The sequence below is a fragment of the Pseudoliparis swirei genome, chromosome 19, assembly GCF_029220125.1.
Source record: "Pseudoliparis swirei isolate HS2019 ecotype Mariana Trench chromosome 19, NWPU_hadal_v1, whole genome shotgun sequence".
Taxonomy (NCBI): domain Eukaryota; kingdom Metazoa; phylum Chordata; class Actinopteri; order Perciformes; family Liparidae; genus Pseudoliparis; species Pseudoliparis swirei.
In genome coordinates, this window is record NC_079406.1 from 8,750,119 (window position 1) to 8,773,608 (window position 23,490).

At 44.1% G+C, this 23,490-nt stretch overlaps 1 long non-coding RNA gene across 1 annotated transcript; it reads left to right on the forward strand.

The window, feature by feature from the left end:
• The first annotated feature begins 474 nt into the window (after positions 1-474).
• Positions 475-2,064, forward strand: LOC130209575 (uncharacterized). The gene is made up of 2 exons (XR_008834644.1): positions 475-586; positions 1,559-2,064. It is a non-coding gene; the product is annotated as an uncharacterized LOC130209575 (long non-coding RNA).
• The last annotated feature ends 21,426 nt before the right edge of the window (positions 2,065-23,490 follow it).

Sequence of the window (23,490 nt, forward strand, 5' to 3'; positions counted from 1 at the left end):
GTCAGTCACGGTGTTATGTATGGTTAAGCTAATAAAGATACTTGGAGATACAACGGCTCAAAACCCTATTATTCGATAACACTACAGTAACGAGGAATAATTCAACCACAACCGTATGATGGAGAACTTCTCGCCACAGCGAATGTGGTACAACGTTTTTATTTTTACTTGAACATCATTTCTTATTTTGTGATATTTAATGGAAATGACATCCATTATAACCAATAGCAAGTTTGAAACTAAGCTCCCTGCCAACCTCCCTACAGACTATTTATGACTTCAATCTATCTATCTATATCTAGGATAAGCATTTGTAATCATATTTGTCTGTGAAATCTTCCATTAAACTGATGGCTTTTTAGCCGTAAAAATGCATCTTGACGAGGAGTTATTTGCAGTTTGACTAATTGCTTTTGTTGTTTCTTTTGTAGGCTTTGAAAAACCTGGCAATGAATTGTAAGTATTGCTTATTGTGTGTGTTTAAAATGTTTTTTTAGAGTACAGATGTGACTGGGAGGTGAACAGCAGTCCTCCGTGGCTCTCCCGTCATCCTTGGAGATGACAACGCAGACTTCTTCAAGAATTTGTAAGTAGACTTTAGTCAAAATTATTTAATTCCACACCACAGGATGCCCAATCTATCTCATGTGTTCTGCCTGTTAATCTTTTGGTATTGGCTACTTCTCTTCCAATCAGTGCTTCTACTTTTTGATTCACTTATCCCTGATTGGGGCCCTTTTAGTGGGATCTCCGTCTTTCCAGTCAGGTCCAGTTGCAGCTCTCTAGTCCCCATTCAAAACCCAAAGGCCTTCAAAATAAAAATTACAAATCATATCACACCTAAATGGGCATCTGTACACCTTCACATGTCTGCATGATGGTAGAGGTTCTACTAATATCTCCTGTTACCAAAAAAGGGTTTTCACTTGTAACATTATCGCTATTTCTTTGTTGCTTTTGGGCAATATGCTCGCTCTACTGCCACAGGAGGTTCAGGAGCAGCCAATATGATGCAGGTGTGACGACTGAAGACGGTAGGTACCTGTTCAGCCTCCTGTGGTAGGAGCACATTTCCCAGAAGCAGCAGTGACAAAGAAATGTGGATGTTTACCACGAATATGGTTGGTTGCCCACGTATTAAACGTTGGTCTTTCTTTATTGAGGGTGTGAGTTTAGGATGGCGTGAAGCTTCGACTTGACCCTATGGAAACACAGCAGAAGCCACGAACGGGTCCTGATCGGGGTGTGTTGTGATGCAACTGCATCGACCTGTTCTCAGGCCATTCTGCATTCTGTTTTTTACATTTGCTCTATTATTGTTGTTCCATTCAAATATCCCTATTTGTAAATATGATAATTCATATTCTTTATTATTAGCTTTTGCAATCATTCAGTGAATCACATGATCAATGAATTAATCATCGCACTCACTCCTGAGCATCTTTCACTTGATTATCTAATAATATCAGAATCCAAGTAACCATTGTGTGTTCTACCATAGAAATGCAACGTGAAATTTGACATGTAATTGTGTTTTTTATGCTGCTCTTGTTATTAGGACTCTGATGACCTTCTGGACGTGTCCCACGCCTCCATTGGGACCCTGACGGTGCTGAAGACATTGTGGCCTCCTCACTCGCTGGACCTGGAGTCTACAACTACTGCCATCGTTTTGGGAGGAGCAGTCGTGATGGGTGACCGTGATAATCTTCCCCGTGCCGTGTGGCTACTCTTCGGACTTATTTACCCCTGAATTTGGAGTATCCTCAACGAGTGAGGAACACCTTCTGAATTTATTCATAGAGTGCTTCTCACTTGGACCAAAAACCCTAAAATACAATCACTCAAATATCTACTGATGCCATAAGGGACTGTGTTCATGATGTGCAGGCCCGAGAACTTCACCCTTCTATCTCCAATTGAACTCTTTTCTAGAAAATGTCTGTTTTTGTTGTTTTTCTGTCGTGAAATTTAGCAAATGCCGAAAACGCTGTGTTCATCATATTTCTGCGTTACAAAACCTAATCTGGCAACATGTTCAGCGTTTTAAGCACGTTGTTTGAGTTTTAAAACATGTGTTTTTCTTCTAAATAAACATTGTCTTCCATTGTAACTGTTCTCCTTCTTTTGTTTCAACAACTTACAGTTTTTAGTTCAGCTTACTTGATCATTTTAAGGCAATCGGTTTCCTCACTATTTCTAAGTAATGGGATCTCATTGACTAGTAAAGTTAACTAGTTCTTATTAGTCCTGTTTACTTAATATAACTTGGATCTTTTAAGTTGTCTTTTTTAATTTAACCTAGTAACTAATAATTGTTAAGTTAACTATACTAATGTTTACTGCAATTACATGAGTTGCCTAAACTTAGTTTCTTTTAGCTTTAAGAACTTAAAATTATTGAGCTACTTTACTTAGAAATGTTTAGGCAATCGGTTTCCTCACCTTTTTCTAGTAAAGTCAACTTATTACATACTTAAAGATTTTTAAGTTACCTTCACTCGTATCTTTTAAGTTGTCTGAACTGACATATTATGAGTTGACTTAACTTATGTTTACTCCAATTACATCAATTGCCGAAACTCATTTATTTTTAGTTTTAAGAACTTAAAATTATTGAGCTACTTTACTTAGACATTTTGAGGCAATCGGTTTCCTCACCTTTTTCAAGTAAAGTCAACTTATTACATGATTCAAGATTTTAAGTTACCTTCACTTGTATCTTTTACGTTGTCTGAAATGACATATTATGAGTTGACTGAACTTATGTTTACTCCAATTACATCAGTTGCCAAAACTCATTTATTTTTAGTTTTAAGAACTTAAAATTATTGAGCTACTTTACTTAGAAAATTTGAGGCAATCGGTTTCCTCAACTTTTTCAAGTAAAGTTAACTTATTACATTTTACAGTGTACAACTCCACTTTAACCACTTACATGGAGGATAATGTGAGAGCAAAGGGCTTGTATTTAGTCTCCTAATTAATCAGGTTTTGGGTGTAAAACCACTTAAACCACTGAGTGTCATCTCCCAAGCTCAGCAAACTCAATGTTTTCTGCAGGGACGCTGTTTTTGAAAGTCTCCCACACAGAAAACACGGATTGAAAGTATGGAGAGTTAGAAGTTATTTGTAATTTAGATATAACTAAATATAGTTTCGAGGGCAGCAACAGGTATGTTGCCAATAGCAAAATAACCATATGGAGTCATTAATACTCATTGGAACAAATCTAAAATGTGAAATAAATTACATCCAAGTAAGTATTCTGTCTTCTGTCCACCTGACTGCTTCGCCTAAGCACTTGAATTTACTCTCTGAACTTAGTTATTGGAAATGTTGATAATATTAAGCAGCCACCAACCGCTTCTGCGCCGGTATGAGACCATAAAGGCCAAAAGATATCCAAACTCTTCAGATTGTCTGTGTGTTGTTTCAGAGAGGGCGGACATTTTTTTTACAGTTGGTCTTTAATCAAATGTACAGTTTAAATCAAAGTGTAAATACGGTTCGTGACATTATCAAACAGAAAAACAGCAAGAATCACATTTTGACAGTGCTCATTTGTATGGAAGCAACAATTAATTACATAATATAACTGGGTTATTTTCTTGGGAGTTTTTCTTGATCCGATGTGAGGTCCTGGGACAGGGATGCCGTATGTGTCCAGATTGTAAAGCCCTCTGAGGCAAATTTGTAATTTGTGAGAATGGGCTTTACAAAATAGGCTGAATTGAATTGAATATAAATAAACTCTTTTGTGGAAAGCTACAATTGCCAGAGCTAAAAACCAAAACAAAGAAAAGATGATCAAGAATATGTTTATATTATCGCTGATCACACACACACACACACACCCTTGCCTTCATTACCACACTGTGTTATATTGTCCCACTTCCCACCACGTGTGGTTGATTTAATTGAATTTTGAAGTTTTAGCGTCATCCCGATTTAGTTGTTGGTTCATTGTCTTCATTCATTATTTCTATACTTGGCTTCCAGCAGGCATGTACATATGTACACAAAGTAGTTTTTTTCTGGCTTGTGCTAATTAGTATTTGCACATTTGTTTCCCTTAATCCCTTCGTCTTTTCATTTCATGATTTTGTCTAAAATCTTTCCAGTTTTTTACAGCACTTGATTTTCTCAGGATAATATCACAGCTGTTTCTTCCTTTTTTTGGCCTAATCAGCTCTCCATTCAGTTGAAGTTTTACCTGGCTGAACGACAGCGTCGTCAAAGTGTTTGACAGTACATCAATACGCCAACTATAAATTAAGCTGACTTAACAGCCCAGCGCTGTCGCTCCGACTTACAATTACAAGTCAGCGCAAGCAGGTAATTAAACGGTGCGAAGCTGTGATTCCTCCTAAAATACACCAAACCCCCGTCCCAAAGACGACATGCAAAAACACGATTTTGTGCCGTGATCAGCAGTGAATATTCAAATGATCGCCGTAAATAGACGACTAAATTTGAAATCAAACCTGAAGACACAATTTGTTGTAATAACAAGCTCCTTCAAAAGACCACAGCATACCAGCCTTCCCCTGCATTTTGACAGCCTTTCTTCTCATCTCCGGCTCCTGACAGGGCTTTGTACACGACTTGTCACATCAAATCTGTCTGCCACTGCTATTTTCTACCCCCCCCCCCCCATCCTCCTCTCATGATTCCCTTAGAAATACACTGTTAATGTTAGATTTCATCCTGGTTGATCAGGTGGGATCCCAAACTGAGGACTCGTCGGCACGCGTTCTCTTTTATTCCCTCCATCGCGTCTGATACGGATCTCGTTGACATTACTGATCGTAAGTTTAGCACAGTGACGCTAATTCCTGCTGATGGCCTTTTCCTCTCAGCTTCAACGTAACCCGATTATGCCAATCAGAGTGTCTAACGAGTGGAGAACGTGAACTGTTGGCAGCTCGGGAGCCCCGAAGTTCCTGAAGCAAGCTGTGTTTTTTTTCTTTTCCCTCCCACCACAAAGTAGAAGAAGATACATAATAACTCCTGAGCCGAATAGGAGATGCATGTGTTGCAACATTATCCTTATCAGCCAGTTTCTATGAAATCTGAAATATCATACGACAGAGTTATGCAGAAAAGATATGTAGCTGTAAGGCTTCACATGTAAGATCTTAGCCCTTAAAGGTGTAATGTGTAATACCAAGCCAACCCCAAATTGGGGCAGAGTTTCACCTCCAATGCAATCGGAATGGACAGGAACATGAAAAGTGAGGAAACGTTCTGCTAGCTAGACAGCCTGTGGTTCTGGAACAGCAGAACGTTGGGCGATCCGGTGGGAGTCGGGGGCGGTCTCCAGGGATCAAACCCCCGCCGAGGTTTGCAATGGGGGCTGGATTTCGAGCTAAATTTCGCCTCGGAAGGGACAAGTGGTCGGGCCAGGTGGAGATGGTTACCATGTTCATTTCAGCAGATACATCTGCAACATAATTCAGAGACATCTTTGACATTCCGTTGATGACGTTGGTTCTTTTTTAATGATTTCCACTGACATCCTGGTCAGATCTTTCACATCGCAACCACGCTTCATCCCCACAGTCTCCTGGAGCGGACTGAAGAATGTAAGGCTACACGTCGAAACACTTACATCAGTCAGAGACAGTTGCTCCATTTCATTTTGTACTCATCTTTCACATTCGTCTCTCAGCTGCTGACAGCTCATTTATTTTCATCTGATTTCACACCCAGCAGTGTGCAAGCCTGATTTACATTTGCAGCTCCTGCCTGCGTGAAGTCGGAGAGGGAGACACAGGTAAGTGGGCTCCTGGCTGAAGGGCAAACCAAGAACAGAAGCGAGGAGAGAAAATGTGCTGTTAAACAGGAAGAAACTGAACTCTGCTGTTTATGGAGCAGGATGGACTTCTCATAGGGACCTGCGGCTGTGTCTGATGCCTCCTGCCTGGGGGGACGGCCTCCTGCCACGGCCCTGTGCCCCCCCCCCCCTCCTCAAGACCTCCTTCTGTCTCATGGATTGCGGAGGTCTGGATCGTGGTCCATGCCATTTCTTGGAAGGTGATCTGATGTGAGGTCCTAGGACAGGGATGTCGTATGTGTACAGATTGTAAAGCCCTCTGAGGCAAATTCGTAATTTGTGATATTGGGCTCTAAAATAGACTAAATTTAATTTAATTGAAACATTAAAGACGTTAATGCAGATATAGCCTCGAAATCACAGGATAGTCAGCCATGCTCACTTCACTGTTTTTCAACTGCAGTCAAATAGAGAAGTCAAAATGCCAACGTACATATGAGTAAAGGTCACACCTTAATAAGTGTCATTTTTTTGCACCTCTACAAGCGACGTTTCGAGCAGAATGCATTTCTTTAGACTTCTTCAGAAGTCTAAATTAAACCCATGATTGAAGCACATCACTCATTCTTTATAATTATGAAATTCTCTTCTTATTGCTTAACTGTGCACAATTTCATAATTACCTCCTCCAGCATATCTATTGTTTTCTATGTAGCAAGATTCAAGATGATTCAAGATGTTTTATTTGTCACATACACACACAGGGTGTGCAGTGAAATGAAAGTGGCAATGCTCAGCAGGAATGTGCAAGGGCAACAAGTACACACTATTTACAATAAAAAACAACACAATATTTACAGTAAGTGTGTGTGTGTGTGTGTGTGTGTGTGTGTGTGTGCCTAAGAGGGGCAGTTGTGTGGGTCTATGTGGGGGTCCTGGTGAGGTCGGAGTTCACAGTCCTGATGGCCTGAGGAAAGAAACTCCGTCTCAGTCTCTCTGTTCTTGCAGCGTGACTACGGAGGCGCCTGCCTGACCGCAGCAGCTGAAACAGTCTGTTGTTGGGGTGGTGAGGATCCTTCATGATCCTGCCGGCTCTGGTTCTGCACCTCCTGGTGTACAAGTCCTGCAGGGTGGGAGTGTAGTTCAATAGTGCGTTCAGCCGAGCACTACTCTCTGAAGCCTTCCTGTCCTGAGCGGAGCAGTTGCCAAACCAGGCTGTGATGCTTCCTGTCAGGACGCACTCTACAGCTCCAGAGTAGAAGGACTGAAGGATCCTCTGGGAAACTTTAAATTTCCTCAGCTGCCTGAGGTGGTAGGCGCTGCCTTGCCTTTCTCACCAGAGTGTCTGTGTTTGTTGACCATGTCAGATCCTCGGTGATGTGGACTCCCAGGTATTTATACCGCTCACCCTCTCCACAGTAGTCCCGTTAATCCCCAGTGGTGAGTCGTCCTCTGTTGTTGTACCCTCCTAAAGTCCACAATCAGCTCCTTAGTTTTGGTGACATTCATGATGAGGCTGTTGTCCTGGCACCAGAGTGACAGATCAGCAACTTCCTCCAGGTAGGCCTTCTCGTCGTTGTCGGAGATCAGGCCCACCACCACTGTGTCATCCGCAAACTTGATGATGGTGTTGGAGCTGAACCTGGCCACACAGTCATGTGTGTACAGGGAGTACAGTAGGGGGCTGAGGACGCAACCCTGGGGGGATCCTGTGTTCAGGGTGAGGGATTTGGAGGTGTGTCTGCCCACCCTGACCACCTGTGGCCTGGCGGTCAGGAAGTCCAGGATCCAAGCACACAGGGGGGTGTTCAGTCCCAGCTCAATCAGCTTGCCGGCCAGTCTGGAGGGGACTATGGTGTTGAAAGCTCTACTATAATCAATGAACAGCAGTCTCACATAGCCCCCCTTCTGGCTGTCCAGATGAGAGAGTGTGGTGTGCAGTACCTGGGAGACAGCATCATCTGTGGATCTGTTTGGGCGATAAGCAAACTGCAGCGGGTCCATGGAGGAAGGGAGGAAGGCGCAGATGTAGTCCTTTCAGCCTCTCAAAGCATTTCATGACCACCGAGGTGAGGGCCACCGGTCGGTAGTCATTCATACATGCTGGAGAAGCATTCTTGGGCACAGGGACAATAGTGGATCTCTTGAAGCAGGCGGGGACCACGGACTCAGCCAGGGAGAGGTTGAATATTGTGGTGAACACTGGAGCTAGCTGGTTAGCACAGGTCTTCAGTACTCGCCCAGATATGCCATCTGGACCTGCAGCTTTCCTGGTGTTCACCCTCAACAGAGCCCTCCTCACACTGTGCTCGGTCACAGAGAGTGTGTTCGTCCCCAGCGGTAGAACTCACCTCGGCTACGCTTAACGGTGTTGTTGTTAGCGGCGAGCTAGCGCTGTTGTTGCTAGCCTCAAACCGTGCATAAAATGAGTTCAGGTCGTCCGCTAGGGATGCGTCGGCACTCACCATAGCGCGGGTCTGCTCTGGTAGTCTGTGATAGTCCGTAGCCCCTGCCATAGGCGCCTGGTGTCGCGCTGCTCCATCTGTGATTCCACTCTGTCTCGGTACCTCCTTTTGGCTTCCTTCACCGCCTCCTCAGTCCATAGACCGCTGCCTTGTACTCGTCCATGTTGCGGATACAAGACCGGAGTTATAGGCAGCAATGCGGGCGTTCACAGCTTCACGGATGGATCCATCAACCCACGGCTTTTGGTTAGGAAAGACCCTAACTTTTACCGTGGGGCGATGGTGTCCGCTAAGCGTTGCTATGAGGCTCATTGCTACTTCCAAAACTCGCTGGCGTCACTGGAACTGGATTGGATCATGTCCCAGTCGACGACACGCAGAGCGTCCTGTAGCTCAGCCTCTGATTGGTCAGACCACCGCTTCCGTTCCTCGTCACTACCGCTTCCAGCGATCTTTTGCGGTACCGGAAGCAGAAAATGGCGGCATGGTCTGATTTTCGAGCGGAGGAGAGAGACAGCCTTGTAGCCTCTCTTGAATGGCGTATAGCAGTGGTCCAACGTTCTTTCCCCTCTGGTAGCACACGTAATGTGCTGGTGAAAGTTCGGCATGACTTTTTTTAGGTTAGCCCTATTAAAGTCCCCAGCCACCACCACAGCGTCGGGATACTTGTTCTGATGCCGACATAACACATCATGTAGGTCCGATAGTGCTACGTCGGTGTCCGCTTGTGGTGGTATGTAGACGGCTGTGGTGATGACCGAGCTGAACTCCCGGGGAAGGTAGAATGGACGGCATGAGATCGTCAGATGTTCCAGGTTCGGCGAGCAGGAACGAGAAAGAGTCTTAATGTTCTTGGGGTCGCACCACATGTTGTTAGTCATGAAGCAAACCCCTCCACCCTTAGATTTACCAGACTCTTCCGTTCTGTCTGCACGGAAAACAGAGAAGGACTCGGTTGGGCATATGACTCGATCCGGCACCAGCGGGGTCAGCCATGTTTCCGTCAGACAAAAGATATTACATAATGTCCGGAAGCGCTGTGCCAACGGCTGCTTGTTTCAGTAGTGGCGTTTTGCTTTTATTTTATTGTCTTTTTTGCACTTTTCCTCTCTTTTTCTTTTTCTTTTCTTTCACGTTTGTCTTAGTTACGGTCGGACACTGGACCATAACTACTTTTTTCGATAATTCTACTGTGGCTTTTGTTCACTTTGTCGTGAGTATCGGTGAGACACAGCAAAACAATGACGGGGTCCGTCGTCTACTCGCGTGCTCAGCTGATCGTGCTGTGCAGGCCGCAGCTTCTGCCTGGAGACAGACCTGTGATCCCGCTGGAGCTACGGAGAAGGGCTCGCGGCTGCAGATCGGGTGTCAAGCGGAGGGCTAAAACGAGGAGATACAAACCCTCGGTACCGTCGATCATAACGGGGAACGTGAGGTCTTTGGCGAATAAGACGGATGAGCTCGGCGCGCTGGTAATGACCGAGAGGATCTTCCGTGAGAGCAGTCTCCTGTGCTTCACTGAGACGTGGCTACACGCTGACTATCCGGATCACAGCGCGTCTTTGCCCGGCTTCAGGACTGTTCGGGCTGACAGAGACGCTACACAGAGCGGTAAGAAGAGGGGGGGCGGGATCGCTGTTTATGTGAATGAGCGGTGGTGCCACCGGACCATGTGTGCGTGAAGGAGCGCTTCTGTAGCGAACATTGAACTGTTGGCCGTGGGGATGCGCCCGTACTATTTGCCGAGAGAGTTCACGTCCGCCATTGTGGTTGTCGTATGCGTGCCGCCATCAGCTGACGCTGAGGAAGCTGTGGACACCATCCACTCCACTGTGTCTGCTCTGCTGAATCATCAGCCTGGAGCATTCATGACTATCACTGGTGACTTTAACCACACCACATTGGAAGAAGCTCTGCCAACCTTCCATCAATACATAGACTGCCCAACAAGGAACAATAAAACTCTGGACTTGCTGTATGCTAATACTAAGGACGCATACAGCGCCACTGCCCTTCCCCCCCTCGGCAGGTCTGATCATGACCTGGCCCGGCTGACACCCAGGTATGTTCCTCTGGTGAAGAGGCTGCGGTGACCACCAGGACTGTGAGGAGGTGGTCTCTGGAGGCTAACGACGCTCTACAGGACTGCTTGAGTCAACGGACTGGGATGTGTTGTGCGGACCGCACGGGAGGACATCAACAGTATGACCGACTGCATCACGGAATACATCAAGTTCTGTGAACACACCACCATCCCATCACGGACTGTGCGCTGCTTCCCCAACAACAAGCCCTGGATCACCAGGGACCTGAAGGCTTCTTAACATGAAGAAAGCTGCTTTCAGGTCTGGAGACAGGGATGAGCTGAGGAGCCCAGCGCAACCTGAAGGTGAAGCTCAGGAGGCAAGGACTCCTACAGGAGGAAGCTGGAGGCCAAACTCCAGCTGAACAACACAAGGAGGTGTGGTCTGGCATGAAGCAGATAACTGGCTTTAAGGTGGGAGGAGACAGCCAGGGGCTCCTGGAGAGGGCCAACGAGCTGAACTGTTTTTCAATAGGTTCAGTTCACAGCCCTCCCGTCTCCTCACACATCACACCTCCCAAACACCTCCTCCCCTCTGTCCCCCTGCTGAGCTGCACATCCACCGAGCCCTCAATAACAATGGACTCCTCCACCTCCCCTCTCTCTGTGACGACTGACCAGGTGAGAAGACAGCTGGAGAAACTACACCAGCGCAGAGCTGAAGGTCCTGATGGCATCAGCCCCAGGGTCCTAAAGACCTGCGCCACCCAGCTGTCTGGTGTCCTGCAGCGCCTCTTCAACCTCAGCCTGAGGCTGGGGAAGTCCCGGTGCTGTGGAAGACGTCGTGCCTGGTCCCTGTCCCAAAGAAGTCAGCACCATCTGGACTCAACGACTACCGACCGGTCGCCCTCACCTCCCATGTGATGAAGGTGCTGGAGAGGCTGGTCTTGGCCCACCTCCGGCCGCAGGTGAAATCATCGTTGGACCCTCTGCAATTTGCTTACCAGCCTCATGTGGGAGTGGACGCCATCATCTACCTGCTGCAACGAGCTCAGTCGCACCTGGATGGAACCGGTGTCTCTGTGAGAGTCACTTTCTTTGACTTCTCCAGTGCATTTAACACCATCCAGCCACTGCTGCTGAGTGAGAAGCTGCAGTGGCCGGTGTGGACGCGTCCACCATCTCCTGGATCACTGACTACCTCACAGGCAGACCACAGTTTGTCAGAATGGGCGTGTGCTGTCTGGAACGGTGGTCAGTGATGTTGGAGCCCCACAGGAACTGTTCTGTCTCCTTCCTCTTCACCCTGTACACCAGTGACTTCCAGTACAACACGGAGTCATGCCATCTGCAGAAGTACTCTGATGATTCTGCAGTGGTCGGGTGTATTAGGGATGGACGGGAGGAGGAGTACAGGGCAGTGGTGAGTGACTTTGTAAAGTGGGCGATGAGAACCACCTGCGGCTGAACCTGGCCAAGACCAGAGAGATGGTGGTGGACTTCAGGAGGAAGGCGACAGCTCCTACACCTCTGAGTGTCCTGGGAGTGGACGTGGACATGGTGGAGGAGTACAAGTACCTGGGCGTCTCCATCGACAGCCGACTGAACTGGAAGGCCAACATCAACGCTGTTTACAAGAAGGGGATGAGTCGACTCTTTTTCCTGAGAAAGCTTCGATCCTTCAACGTGTGCAGCAAGATGCTGGAGTTATTCTACCAGTCGGTTGTGGCCAGTGTGCTGCACTTTGCCATTGTCTGCTGGGCGAGCAGCATCGGAGCCGGTGACACCAGCCGTCTTAACAAACTGGTTAGGAAGGCTGGCTCCATCATCGGCTGCCAGCTGGAGCACCTGGAACAGGTGGTGGAGAGGAGGTCGTTGAAGAAACTGGTGTCCATATTGGACAACCCGGACCACCCTCTCCACCACCTCCTACAGGGACAGAGGAGTACTTTCTCCAGACGTCTCCTCACGCTCCGCTGCCACAAGGAGAGATACAGGAGAACATTCCTGCCGACGGCTATGAGGCTCTACAACAGTTCATCTCTTGCCAGATCACCCTAACCCTTCTTATATTTTGTGTTTTGTTTTTTTATTCTTGTGTGTTGCTGCTACTGACTCGACAAATTTCCCCTTGGGGATTAATAAAGTATATATCTATCTATCTATCTATCTATTACAGTCCCTCATGTCCCGTTGGAATCTGATCCTTGCCCTAACATCATCCATCTTATTTTCCAGAGACTGGACGTTAGCAAGAAGGATGCTGGGCAGAGGTGGACGGTGGGCTTGAACTCTCAGTCTGTTCCGAATTCCGCTCCGTTTCCCTCGATGTTTTCGTCGTCTCCCCGTAGTAGCGGCTCCACTGTTGTTGATGTGGTTCGCTCGTACGATCTCTGCCGGCCACGCTGGATCGATGGAAAAAGTGGACAAAAACCCTTGTTTTGCGCAAAAGTTTATGTCCAAAAGTGTGCTGTGGTCGTATGCTGTTAGTGCCGATGTGTTTGTGGCAAAGAAAACATTAAAAATAAACACAAAAACTAAAAGAGCGCACAATCTCCGCGGAGCTACCTCGACGGCGTCTGGACACAGCCGCGCCATCTCATGTATGGCGAGCATGGAGAGAATATAATAACTTCCCCAGAGCCAATTCTTCCAAGAATACTATTACCATTTCATACTCGCGCAAAATATTTCAGACTTACTTCCTTTATGAAGTCTGCATTATGGAACACCATATACAATTGTTGGACTGACTTCGTTTTTTAGGAATGTTGTTTCTTGGAAGGACCAAATATGTTCTCATCATAATGCAAATGAATGCAAATATAGTGTATGGTAGGGCTGAATGAAAAGATGCATATGATACCTCAATCATGTTACTTTCTTCAGATAAAAAAAAAAAGTTCTTTTCGGAGATATTTTACATGTAAACTAGCATTGGAATAAACTTAATAACATGTACTCATGTATGTGTGTATATATATATATATATATAAATGTGGGCTACTTGCTTTATTCAACATTCAGAGTATTAATATAGCAGCAAACACTGAATATCTATGTGAAGCTATGTGTGGAACGGCTGACAACGCCACCCAGACGTGGAAGTGTAGCGCCCTCCCCTCCCTTAGGTTCCCCCTGGGGGAAATTGTTAGCTTTGTCAGTACTTTTGATCCAAATCTCAGATCTTGCAACTTTAACTTGAGTATTTCTCATGCATGCTACTTCAAACACCCTCTACTCCACAACAGGAAAATTATCTACTCTTGTATTTTATTACTATTATCTAACAGTGACTTTGCTAACTAGGATTTCACATATCATGTCATCTTGGAGTAATTGTACAGATCATTTTGTGAGAAAAAAAGCCTGATATAACTTGTTTTTTGTCCTGTGGGTAATAGTAATAGTAAATATTTAATTGGCTTCGTTGTTATTGGAAAAAATATATATTTTATATTAAAAAAAAGAAAAACGATACTTGTTATTGTAATAATTGTTTCAGCCACAAGAGGCACCACAATCCAATGTGTTAAATAGCACTAAAGCATGCATGTTACTTACAAGCAAGATTTAGAACCAAGGCTAATGATCCTGAGAAAAACAAATATCTTGCCAAACCTTCCTTACCTCTCAGGGATACTGTAATAATCTAAAATGTCGTGGACTATTCAAAAAATCTTATCCAATAGTATAAACATTAGCTTCAACTTGGCCAACTCCCAAAACAATCCTAAGTCATTAGTAAGCCAATCATTACGTCTGTAAACATTTTCCTCTGAAAAACATGAATACACAACATTTATATTTGCCCAATGAGTGTTTACCATCAGTAATCTTCATGCATGCCAGAAAATATACTTGAGTATGTCTCTTGTGTCGTTCCATTGGATTCATTCCAGTTTATAGGGAAAAAAAGACATTCAACTGAAAATGAAGAGGTTGGGTTGGTGGTGATTTCAATGTATTTCATTCATATATTTTCTATTTTTCAAAATGAGTAAAATCAGAGAAAGGAAGCGGGTATCATTAGTAACGGCTAAATGTGTTGTGGACTTGAACACAGGACTCAAAGGACTGTCTCACTCTCACTGATTTATGGAACCACTTACTAAAACCTCTAAGACCTGTAATATTATTTGGCACCTTTCCTCAACAATCCGCACCTGGAAAACACTTCCAGTGAGAAACAACAGGTGTCAAAGCTTCTACCCACACGTATCCAGCCCAAATCAAATAATAATACTGGGGATAGTATTGAGAATTTTAATTGAGGAAACCGTCAACTCTAGATTCACAAGAAAAAGTGTTTTCCCATCATGTCATAAAAAGATGAATATATTAGGTTTTTGTGATAAAAAAATAAAATAATGATTGCAGCGTAGAGCATTTATAGATATTTGAAAAACAAGAAAACTGCATAAGAATCTTTATTAAAGTAGGAAATATGGTGGTCCCATATATGTTTTAGGAAAATACAGAATAACCAATCATGAAATGTGACAGAAAAATCACTGAACAATACATGGGATTGTGTTATTGAATATTTTGTGCAAGCATGAAGCCAGATATTGCCAGAATCTTATGAACTCTCATTCCGTTTTCTTTGTAAATAACATACAATTCGAAGGCCTTTACTTAGAAATTAAAAGGATCTCATGCCACCTGTAACATGTTGTAATTTTGTGTTGTATTAATTAAGTACTCTTACTGGTCCTTTTTACCAACATTAATAAATGTGTACATCTCGATATTTTAAGAAAAAAGGAAAAAGTCAAATATCCAGTTAAAAGCACTATTTTATTTCAGATTAATATACCACATTTAGTTCCTTTCATTTCAGTATGGGTTGTTTGTGGGTAGGAAATAGAAATCTATTTATTTTTGTTTTAATTCTGTTCTATATCGTTCTTCATGTTGTGTTTTTTTTGGTCCTTTTAAGGCATACGTGACCCTCCGGCACCAGTCGTTGCTGCAGAAGCAGCCCTACCCGGCCCCCCGACGTCCGTCTCTGCAGAAGCAGACCTGCCACTGTAGGGTCAACCATCCTGACTTAATGAGCTGCAAACTCTGGATAGTTTTCTTTAATTTGACTTTCAGTGGATGGAGTGTTGTAGTGTGACCCTTTCATGTAAATTATTTTACAGAAGCCTTTGCCGGCTTAAAAAGGGAGAAATTAATTCACAATAAATTTAAAAAAACTAATAATAGTATAGTAGGAATGGATTTGTTATCAGAAACTGAAGTCCAAATGTCCTGCGAGCCTGCATATCTCAAACAGTAAAGGTTTGAGAAAGTGAGCGCCGCTGCCTGAAGCCTCCATCGCACAGCGCTTGTCGCATGGTTACATGAGTAACCCAGGTTCTCTGAGTGAAGAGACTCCATTCTTACATAATCCACATGTACGGGGACTGAACCCCATTGGGATTGATGACGTGGATACTCTTTAAGGAACACCATTAGTGGTAGACGTGCACCGATTACCGATGACACAAGCATCACCCGTGCGAGGCCTTGATTGGAACACGTTTCAGAACGGCTTTTATTTGGAGAGATAGTCTTTCCAATCAATTCCGTATGAACGGGGACTCGGTAAGACTCATAGCTAGAAATTCATGAAGACTCTTCTGCTGGAGAACTGGCAGTTGAGTTTGATCCCTCCTCCTTTGCTCTTCCTGAGGTTTCTTCTAAAAGAAATTGGGGAGAGATTTTTCTTTTCTATGTGAGGATGTTGTACAGATTGTAAAGCCCTCTGAGGCATATTTGTAATATTAAGCAATTCACGTTGAATTGAATTGTACCAGTATCTGTCAAGTAGAAGTATAAAGTCACAAATGGATTTATATTCAAAGTTATTTTCTGCCACAAAATAGGGGATTTGGTTAAATGTAAAAAAATATATATAAAGTCGACTCAACCAACTAAATAATGTAATCATTCTGCCACAAGGGGATGCTTCATGGTGTTAGTGAATGTTTCGCCGATACCTTCAGTATCAACATTAGCCTGTTATTAGATCATCAAAAATGGATTTTCATTACGTTACACAATACTGCTGTATATATCTTACAATACTGTATTTCTACAACAGTCACATGGTAAGGACTGCCACCATTGCCAAAATACATTCTTGACAGTTGGAGATCCTCTTAATTATGTGAGTTTTACTAAGTGCACATATCCTTCGCCAACAATCTGTCGCCTAAATGCATTGCATTTAGAGTGTCCCCACACCTCGTCAATGTTGACCAATCTTTTTTTTCCCCAGAAGAACAAACAGTTTCCAAAGCCCGAATGGAAAAAGGAGCTCTCAGATATCCCAGGGCGCTAATCTGTCTGGCCACGGGCAGAGAATCCAAAGCTCTTGCCCAGCTCCAGCCAGTGGTTCGCTGGCTCTGATAAGTATCTTCTCTCCCTGAGGGATGAAAGCCAATGGCTGTCCAATCAGCCGCCACACTGCTTTCCATGGTCAAACTGATTTCCTTCTCTGGGATTCAGTAATGTCCTCTGAGCTGAGTGTCCAGCTCTTTGCCTCAAATCCAATTCTACTGGAAGGAGAGCAGAGGTCGTTTTTCACCGCTGCTGAGCGAAGTAAATAAAAACGGGTGGATTTGGATTGGCATTTGCTCTGTGCCAAGAGGGGGGTAGAGTAACAGGCAGACATTAACAGCACGGCAACAAACCATGAGTTTAGTCTTTTGAGGGGGAGAGATGAAAGTAAAAGTACATTTGTGGATAACTGAGTGCAGAGCACAGCGGCTGTTGCACCTCCCCCGGTGGCCGCTGTTTTTGTTTCCTGTTGAACAATAAGCAGAAAACAAGAGATGGAAAAGCTAAAAAGAGAAATGCCAAACGACAGATTATTTTAAAAGAGCGTGCAAGAAAAATGCAGCATGTATCAAGGGCTGAGTGGGTGTACTGCATTTGCGTGTTTATCTGTGCACATCGGGGGTGTCTGAGAAAGTCTTATTGATTGTTGGAACCGGAATGGAAGGGGTGGGGTGGCAGAGATCAATGCTGAGACAGTTCGGTCAGACGTGAAACTTTCCAGAACACTCGTGCAGCCGAGTCAGCACCGTTAACAAGATATTACACCGAACAGAAACAAGCCCGGTCTGTAGCACACGATGAGCATCTCACCAGGTTCTCTTCGGGATAGTTTTTTGGACATCCTTGATTATAGACGTTTCTGGGTTATACTCTCAGTAGTAACTTTTTAAAAGGTTTTTTGGGTTTACTCTGCACGGCAGCTGGATTCTTACAAAATCAGAAGATCACACGAGAATCACAGGATCACATGTCACGCAACAACCCATCTAGTCAAGCTCCAAGTTCAGGGAGCTAGGGGCGGGGCTTAGGCGTATGTGACGACTTGGAGAGGTGACTGTTTGTTCTGAAGGTCCGCGCCTTGAGAGGTTAGCGTTGATGCTGCAATGGCGAGTATTGCTGAATTGAAAGAAGCATAAAAAACAGGACTGAAGGCGTTTCTCCTTGGACGAGCTGTTTCTGCTCTTCTCCCGACTGTAACCGTTTTCAATGACGGCTTCTCCGAGGGTTTTGTGGAACTAACTGTCAGGTTTGGGTTTTCTGGGCAGTTTCGAATTAGACAACCTCCTGGGTTGTGCAATGTGAAGGTTCAACAAACAAAGGCCGACAGATAGACTCTAGGTGCAGCAGTGTTGATCAGTCCACCAGTTAAAGTTAAATAAATTATTGTATTGTAAAAGCTTTGCAGATTCCCCGAAATTACATTTTGTGGTTATTTTATTTATTAAGATGTAGAATACTAAGACTCTGTGATATTAGTTATTTAAGATTAACATAATTATTTTGTATTAATACACAGTATGTTTAGCATTATCACACATGGCACTTTAACTATTTATTTGTTTATTGACATATGTAACATGTAGTTGCTCTTTCACCTCCCCTTAGCTTTCAGAGTAATTCCAGTTCCTGCCTGTCAAGGCTGGGCACAGATGAGAGTAACAGAGTGTGATATGAAACAGTTGAGTTGGTAAGTCTGCTGTGAACCCACAGAGAGCCACGCTATGTACACTGAGCATTAAAGAGATTAGTCAAAGAGAACAATACCCAGAGGACTGAATGACTGGAGAGCGCATCCAACCAAGAAAGTAGGGTGACAGGGTCACAGGGTCATGTTTCTGTGGACTCTCATGGGCCATCCACGCGAAGAGTGATGACTGGAATAATAACGGTGACTTGTTATTACTGTACGGTGTTTTCTGGGCAGACCAGAATCAGACCACCCCCTGGGTTGTGCATTGTGTAGGCAGATAGGGGCGGGGCTTAAGTGTATGTGACGATTTGGAGAGATAAAAGCAGAGGAAGAAACTTAGATCAATAATGCAATTTAGAACAGCTGTGACAATATGCTCAAACATAATTTTACCCTGCTCTGTATTGATTGGCTGTCAGTGTTTCTTTTGTTCATGAAATTAATTGCTCGTCGTCGTCGTTTTAGTTGTGTTGTGGACTCCTTCCACTCGAGTTAGAACGATGCTCTCTGTCTGGAAGGCCTTTCACGCCTCTTGGTCAGATTGTTCCAGTCCTTCCCAACGAGGATGTCCTGATTGTGACTAATTTCCGTCATTACCGTCAGAAGATCCTGTTCTTTACTCACTTTAACAAAGAGATTCCAGGCCGCTTGTGTCTTTGGGCGAGGTTTCCGTTTGATTATATTTCACCACTGACAATACAACTGCATAAATTCATTTCCTGGTCTCCCTCCGGTGTCTCTTGCTTGTGATAAAAAACCGTGCGATCTCCCCGTCACCCACACATCATTACCTGTGTCATTTGCATCTGTGCCCCATATATAAACTACCTGTCACACTTGTAGACATTGCCACTCATAGCCAACCCTAGATAGGCTCCACACTCAAACAGATAAGACGTAGTCATAACTAATGACTTCTACACCGTGCATCAGCAAGCAGGTCATAATGATATAATAATGCTAACCCTGGCCTTAGCACTTGCTCCAGCGTCAATCTATCTTCATTGGTCAAAATCAAGACTGATGTCTGTTTTCCCACCAGTCAGCCGTCAACATGCACAGAGAGTTGAAATGATCCAAACGAATGAGGATATAATCAAAACATAGAAAACATAACTCACAAGGAATCACAATGGCAGCAGAATCACAATCTCATCCCAAGTGTCCAGGCTCCATCCGTCAGATTTCGCTCGCTGAGGTGTCCGTGCTGATTTACTGAGGATCAACAAAGTTAAGACATGCTTCACATCGCCCAATGAAACCAAATTGGTCCCCGGCATGAATCTGACAATACCTGCTGTCAAATTCATGACAGCAGGTATTGTTCATAACTTGTCTGCTCGGTTTATTCAAAAGAGATTTCCTTGTTGCGCAAAATCAATAGAACTAGATTACCCCTCTGTAATCTGCTGCAAATCATAAACGTTGCTGTGTCTAATAATAAATAATAATAAACATACCAATATGAAAACCAAGAACCCCTTTCATTGCTTTGATTGCATCGCAAAACACAATGAGATTGTACTGGAATCCTACGAGATGGGATCTTTGGGGACGGAGGTCTTTGCAGAAAGGACAGCGCAGCAGGTGTGTTCATCAGAGATAGCAGGGATTACCAGGGATTACCAGCATGGAGCTGCTGTACAGCCAGTAAATAACAAACACTGTTTAGTTGGCCAGGGGCATAAAACAGCATGGGAAAGTATCACTGTGGCCTAGCAATAACAATGTGCCGCAACAATGGGCCATGTTGTGTGGACACTTTGAATTTAAACCTTCCTGAGGGGAAAACAAGACCATTTAAAGTAGTGTGAAGCTCTGACGTGTTTTTCTCTCGGCCTCTTTTATCAAACGCTCTCCTGGCTGGTTTGAAAGGTAGCGTGCTCCTTCGGGAGGATGGCAGCCAAAGGCACTCGTCACAGCCCACACGCCTTATAGACACTCACATCTCAACTCTCTCTCTGGCAGCATGAATCATAACTCTGCAGTGGATTCATATGTTCAGTATGATCCAAACACAAGGAAAGGCTTCCTGATGGTCACCCAATGAGAGTAGACTCAGTGTCATGGCAACAAAACATGCACAGAAACGCTCTAAAGCCCTCAGTCAGCACGCTCCACTTCACCAGTATTGATCCGCGTGTTTTAGATATGCTCAGGCTCGCCACAACGAGCTGAACAAACGCCCCTCTGATCAGTGTAATAGGGGATTTATTGGGGAACCTACCTACTTTTGAGAGGCATGTCAAGGTTTTCGCACCAAGTAGCCCAAGGCTGCATTTTCAACCAAACAAGTGAGAGATATTGATGGGAGCGACAGACGGCCCACGTCCTGACAACTTATGTGACAGAAACAGCCTCAGCAGGGCCGGTCAACATAGTGTTGTTTCAAAGCCCAGTCAACGGTTAGCTATGACTTCCTGTAACTTCCAATATCGAATATACAATTAAAATGATCCTGATTTACCTGCCCCAGGATATTCTACACCCATCGTGGGTTTGATCCACACATGTCGTACATTGATAATAATTCATATTCAGCCGTCTTATCAAGACAATGTTGTTTATTACGAGCATCCATCCTTGGAGCAAACAATGTCATTGTTGTTGGTCTTCGGCGGATCATGTCCGACACCTTTCCTCTCGGGCTTTTGGCTTTCGGGAAGGTGAGAAATAAACCCCCTCTCAACTTTGAGGATATCTGCTGTCAGACGTGCATTTTCCATACACAGCGCGGAAAGGTCTCTTGTGCCTTGTAGCGGATGCTAAGGAAGGAATGGATCTGAGGGAGGGGCTTCGCGAAGTCAATTGGAAGCCACCAGCTGGTCTGAGCCCCCTTTCGAGGATACAGGGGGCGAGTATTTGACATAACATTTAGCTTTTCAGCGAGGTGGATAGTAATGGAGAAGAGGTCCAGTTTAGCTGAGACGGAAGTGGCAAACAGTGTATTCATAACAGCGCTCAGGCTCCTATCCATCACTGTGGTGCTGTGGAATGAGACAGCGTGGCTTGAAGAACAACACGGGGAATTTATGGGCAAGAGAAAAATGCCCCACTGACCAATGCATCAGGACCGAGGTTGTCAGGAGGCAATAAATAACTGGCATCTGCTGAAACTGTGGCTGATGCCAATAAAGAATTGAAATGAAACACAACACGGGCTCATAAAAGTGCTGCTTGGATTTACACCGCAGTAAGTATATTAACCGCCGCCACTTATTGCATTTAGCTTTTTTTACAAACTGAGAGGCGTCAGAACTCATACGAGAGTGACAGGGGGGGGGGGGAGGTGTGTGTGTGTGTGGGGGGGTGATGCATCTTTTATGGCGACACTTTACTCCTCCATTTGCTCTACTTTGTATCAAGCATGTGTGTGGTTCTTTTTTGTTTTTGGGGTGTTTTATTTTACTCGGTCTCTCTTCTTCCTCTGTTGTTTGGTTTTGAGTGCTCTCCCTAGGCGATCGCCTCAGTAAGCGCCTACGCGAGCGTGACAAGCACTTAAGGGACCATTGAACACCCTGCATGGATATGAAAACTAGCCGCTATCTCACACATACAAACACACACACACACAGGTTGTATAGGCTCACTGTCATGCGACAGTCATCCAGGCTGGTCACAAATTCCCCAAAACATTGTGAGCCTGTCAGCTGGGACCCCCCCCCCCCCCCACACACACACACACACACTCCCCCTGTGCAACCCTGAATAGGATAAGCGCTCACAGATAAAAGGTGGATGGAGATGATACAGTTGATCTAATCGAGCCCAGATTGACCTCTGACCTTTGAGTCCTCCGTGCCTCACATCGGTCACTCATTCACTTGTCGTGCCTCTGGCTCGCTCCCTCTGGTTTCTTTCCAATGATATCCAATTCCCTCTCGCAGAATGGGACGAGAACGGATCAGTACGCCGAGTGGGCAGCTTTAGCAGGGCTTAACCTCGCCCGGCCTTTCTTTTGTTTTTAATATCATTTTCATGTATTGCCTCCGTGGTTTCATGCTTTGGGTTTACAGGATGTGCAGCAACCTCTGTCGAGTTGTTTATTCATGTAAACAACTGGAGAGGATCACTGTCCCTTTTCTTGGCCAGCAAATGGTTGTCCCAGTGTGTGTCCCTGTATGTGTGTGAGTGTGTGTGTCTGTGTGCACGCTTGTGTGTGTGTGTGTGTGTGTGTGTGTGTGAGAGTATGTGTCTGTGTTTATGTGTGTGCCCCTGTGTGTTTCCCTGTGTTTTTTCATTTGTGTGTCGGGGTGTGCGTCCTTGTGTGTGTTTTTTCTCAGTATATTACAAAGTAGATATTATTCAAATGCAGTGCTGTAGTGAAACTCAAATTGAATGGTACTGCATTATTAAAAAGAATGTTGACGAACACAACTTTGAAACATAAATTAAATAGTGCTTTGAGAAGTAAATAACTTCTTAACAGGATTTGAAGGTTCAGTCTTGACCTTGGAAAGAGTTTTATTTAATATAACGTCTTTACTTTCATATTCATAGCAGCAGTTTCATTAGAAATTTACTTTTTGTTATCTTTCTTCAAAAAAATATGGTATTACTCCGTCACTTCACTTTTTGTTTTTATTTTAAAATATTGGTATCCTCTGTTAAATCCCAATGTATGTATGTGGAAATGCATTTTTGATTACCTTATTTAGTCTTTTATTTGCAATGTATTTATATTTGGTTGGTATGTTTGTATGAAATCAATGGTACGTTTGTTTATGCATTCAATTCTCAGAAAGTATGCATGGAATACTTGTTCCTGTTCTCACATTATGAACACAATTTTCGCTTCTTTTATCCTCAAGAAACTTTAGTTTTGATGTATAAATAAACGTTATGATTATCATTATGTGTCTATTCATATGAATGTGCATTATATAATTGACTGTTTCCTTAATATTCTGTAATGCAGTCATTTACTCTTTAATGTTCCATCTATTGTGTAAATAAACTGATTACAGAGCTGTCAGCTCTGCGTTACCATGAAGCCCACACTGTCACTAATCACACCCTGAATGAATATGATCTATTTTTTTTACAAGTAAACAATTTGTACAGGAGCAAACAAGAAGGCTCAACAATATGTCTTTGATGGAAATATCCCAGGCGTCCAACTGAATCAGGATTGGATTCAATTCTGCTCTGATCTGAATATTTTTCATTATTATTTCAATTCAATTCAGTTTATTTGTGGAGC